Source organism: Capsicum annuum, chromosome 9, assembly GCF_002878395.1.
Source record: "Capsicum annuum cultivar UCD-10X-F1 chromosome 9, UCD10Xv1.1, whole genome shotgun sequence".
Taxonomy (NCBI): domain Eukaryota; kingdom Viridiplantae; phylum Streptophyta; class Magnoliopsida; order Solanales; family Solanaceae; genus Capsicum; species Capsicum annuum.
This window is the reverse complement of record NC_061119.1, coordinates 206,687,174-206,691,864: the sequence shown is the minus strand read 5'-3', so window position 1 is coordinate 206,691,864 and position 4,691 is coordinate 206,687,174.

Sequence of the window (4,691 nt, the reverse complement as noted above, 5' to 3'; positions counted from 1 at the left end):
GCACCATCAGGGTATTTGCAGAGCTGGCAGTGGTATTTGTTTCAGATATGGAAAGATAGGCCACAAAGTCAGAGACTGTCCTCAGGGTCTATAGAATCACTCCTCAACTCAGTTCGATCACCCAAATCAGTAGGGTACCACCTCTAGTGCTACTAGTGGGCAACACCCAAATCAACCCTATGCTCTTCAGTCCCAACAAGATCTAGAAAATTCTCCTGACGTGGTTACCGATACGTTATAGATCTTTTATGTGCATGTTTACGCTTTTTAGATCCAGGAGTTTCTTTGTCTTTTGTCACTTCTTATATAATAGTTAGTTTTGGAGTTAGTCTTGAAATTCTAGCATAGACCTTTTCAGTCTCTACCCCAGTGGGTAAAACCATCATAACCCGGCGGGTTTACAGGAACTGCCTGATTATGATATCTAAGAAAGTCACTTTAGCAGACTTAGTTGAATTAAAGATGACTGATTTTGATGTCATTCTTGGCATGGATTGTCTTCATTCCTTCTATGCCACAGTCAACTATATAAATATAATAGTCCAGTTTTAGTTTCCGAATGAACCCGCCCTTGAGTAGAAGGGTAGTACTTCCGCGTTCAGAGATTAACTTGATTCCTACCTTCTGGCACAGAAAATGATATCTAAAGAATGTGTCTATCATCTTGTTCAAGTTAAGGACACTAGTTTCGAAACTCCCAGACTTGAGTAAGTTCCAGTTGTATGTGAATATTCAGATGTCTTTCCCGAAGATCTTACAGGTATTCCTCTCGAAAGGGAAATAGACTTTAATATTGATCTTTTTTTGGATACTTAGCCTATCTCTATTCTGCCGTACAATATGGCACCAATGGAACTCAAAGAACTGAAAGAGCAATTAAAGTATCTCTTAGACAAGGGATTCATCAGACCCAACATTTCCCAATGGGGTGCACCAGTCTTATTTGTGTGAAAGAAAGACGGTTCTCTTAGAATGTGCATTGATTACCGTAAACTCAATAAAGTCATGGTCAAGAACAAGTATCCTCTTTCTAGAATCGATGACTTGTTTAACCAACTTCAGGATGCCAGTTATTTCTCTAAGATAGACCTCAGATCCGGCTATCATCAGCTCAGAGTTAGAGAATGTGACATTCTGAAAATAGCTTTCCAAACTTGGTATGGTCACTTCGAATTTCTAGTCATGTCATTTGGTCTAACCAACACCCCAGCTACTTTTATGGACTTGATGAACCATGTGTTCAAGTAGTACTTGGAAATGTTCGTCATACTCTTTATAGATGATATTCTGGTCTATTCCCGCAGTGAGCTCAATTATGTAGACCATCTCAGAACAGTACTTTAGACTCTCAGAGATCATCAGCTATTCAACAAATTTAGTAAGTGTGAGTTTTGGCTAAGGTCAATAACATTCCTTGGTCATATCATTTCCGGTGATGGCATTAGGGTTGATCCTCAAAAGACCAAAGCAGTAAGAAACTGGCCCAGACCTGTCTCTCCATCAGATATTAGGAGTTTCTTGGGTTTGGCTGGCTATTACAGATGGTTTGTTGAGGGATTTTCTTCTATTGCATCCCCTATGTTCATATTGACTCAGAAGAAAGTCAAGTTTTAGTGGTCAAATCCTTGCGAGAAGAGTTTTCAGGAGTTAAAGACTCGACTCACCTCAGCTCCAGTTCTAGTTTTTCCAAATGGTTTAGATGAGTTCGTAGTGTATTGTGATACATCCAGAGTAGGTTTGGGTTGTGTCCTCATGCAGCATGGTAAGGTCATAGCCTACGCCTCTAGACAACTTAAGCCCCATGAGAGGAATTATCCTACTCATGATCTTGAGTTAGCAGCTGTAGTCCTTGCCTTGAAGATTTAGAGGCATTATCTATACGATGTTCATGTAGATGTGTTCATGGATCATAAGATTCTTTAGTATGTATTTTCTCAAAAAGATCTCAATCTTCGTCAGAGAAGGTGGTTAGAGCTCTTGAAAGATTATGACATAAGTGTCCTCTATCATCCGGGCAAGGCCAATGTAGTGGCCGACACTTTCAGTAAACTTTCCATAAGTAGTGTTTCTCATGTTAAGGACAGTAAGAAGAAGTTAGCTCAGGAAGTCCATCAGCTTGCTAGACTAGGCATTCACTTAGTCGATACAGATGAGGGTGATATATGAGTTCAGAGTAGTTCAGAATCATCTCTAGTTTCTGAGGTGAATGAAAAGCAAGATAGAGATCCCAGCCTTGTCGAGTTGAAAGAGTCAGTTCAGGATAAGAAAGTAGAGGTTTTCTCCCAAGGGGGAGATGGTATTTTGCATTGTCAAGGTCATCTCTGTGTTCCAGGTGTAGATGACTTAAGGCAGCAAATTCTTCGAGAAGCGCATAGTGCATTCTACTCTGTTCATCTAGGGGCCACAAAAATGTACCGCGACTTATGGGAAGTCTATTGGTAGAGTGGGATGAAGAGAGATATTGCAGAGTTTGTGGCTAAGTACTGTAACACCCCGATTCCCGAGAACTGAAACGCCACATGATGCTTATGATCCCGAAGGACCACAAGCTAACCCTTTTTCTGATATCTGTACTTGTTCACTGCATAATATAGTAAAATACATGCGAAAACTGGCTAACACTTTCCATAAGGTTCAAACATCTAGAAATATACAATATCTTAAACCGCACACTAATACATCTATCTGAAAAGCCTCTACACTGCCTGAACTGTGGAGTTAAAGGGACAATTCCCCCACCTAATTCTGTCTACTAAAATCAAATACTGTAATAATAACATCCTCGGATGATGAGGACTCACTTCTGCACCCACTGCTACAAGATCTGATAGCTAAATACACTCTGAATCTCGCTCTTCTGAACCTATGGTGGGGAAAACACCATAGCGCGAATGCGTCAGTACAAAGAATGTACCAAGTATGCAAGGATAGGGTAAGGCGAAATATAAGGCCTATGCATAAACCTAACAATCTGAATAATATGTATTCGCTGGAATAAACATATATAGAAACTCTGCAGTTACCAATTTTGAAACATGTCTGATCAACAATACACCCATGGATGCATAAAGTACAGCTGAAATTATCATGACACCTAATGTTATATTTTGAACACTGACACCCGAAAATAATAATACTGACAATAAGATACTGAGTATCTGAAGCTACTAGAGCTGACATCCGTACTTATCAGATAACTGATATTACTGATATTTGATATTCAAATTCACCAACTCTGGAACACTGAACAACTGAATCTTAGATCAACTCTCATCTAGCAGGAAGTCTCTAGAACGCTGAACAACTGAAGCTGAGATCAACCCTTATCTAGTAGGAGGTCCCTAGAACACTGAACAACTGAATCTGAGATCAACCCTCATCTAGCAGGAAGTCTCTAGAACACTGAACAACTGAATCTAAGATCAACCCTCATCTAGTAGGAAGTCTCTATACTCAACGATAATGATAATGGGCAAATAAGTTCGAGAGCAACCCTCATCTCGCAGGAAGTCTCTCTACTCAATGATAATGATAGCAATACTGGGAGGCCTTTATCTGACAGCCTTAACTTTTGCACATTAATTGAGTTCTTTTCTGAGACTATTAATGAAACTGTGGGAGTGATCATTTAACCGACATGCCCCACTTACCACAAGTGGGATCCAACCTGTACCCCAGCTGGAAGGGTGTCAATACCGCGCCACCAGTAAAGACAACTACATAGGACCCTCTACTATCAGGACCTCAAACGAGAATGGTGGGACCCTCTAATCGCAGGACAACCACCTCATCTAACCCTCTACTCACAGGATAGATGTCTCAACCTACGCTGGAGACGTAGTTCTGGAGCATAAAGATTGCTACCAGGAATCAAACCCTCTTCTCGTAGGAATGTTCTCATCCTTAGCTCGCTCTATGCTGAATCCTACTCCCAACTGAAAGACATTTAACCGGTTCTTAAATGTACTCAACTAAACTGAATTTGTTCTGACATTATGATACTTTATCAATATGAAAGAGTTCGCTTGATTCTGTTCTCTGACGGAGTATTTCTAATTGCCACTTACTTTTAAGGTAAGCTTACCATCTCACAAAATGTACAGAGGTTTGTAATGGAGTGAATTGATATGTAAGATTTCAGAGCTTAATGGCTCGATTATTCGATAAAGAATGATTTCTGAGATTACTGAGTTTTCCCCAAGTTTTGAAACTAACCGAGAGTTCATTGTTCATCGCTGGATTGAGATTACTGTGAAACTGACTCGGCTCTAGACCAGCAGACTATTTCAGGCATACGTACCCCCAACACATAATAGCATAAAGTAACACAAGATAGATAACTCATACATAACATGCCCATAGGCCATCATACGTAACATATAATTGAGGATTTCACACTTAGCAAATCAAATGGCCTCATTTCTCCATATAAGCATCCAATCGAACACGTGGGGAGCATGCTTTGGGTCCACAACAAATACTACACACAAACATCATAGTTACCTCAACAATTCATCATGGCATTCCATCATACACCCACAACGCACCACAAATTCAAGGAAATCAACTATCCATAGGAACAAAGCATGAATTTATCTTTTAAGACCTAATGAACCACAATGCATAGTTTCCTATTCTCTTAAATATTTTGTCAAACATATGGTAGACATAAGTTAAGCATATGGATATGG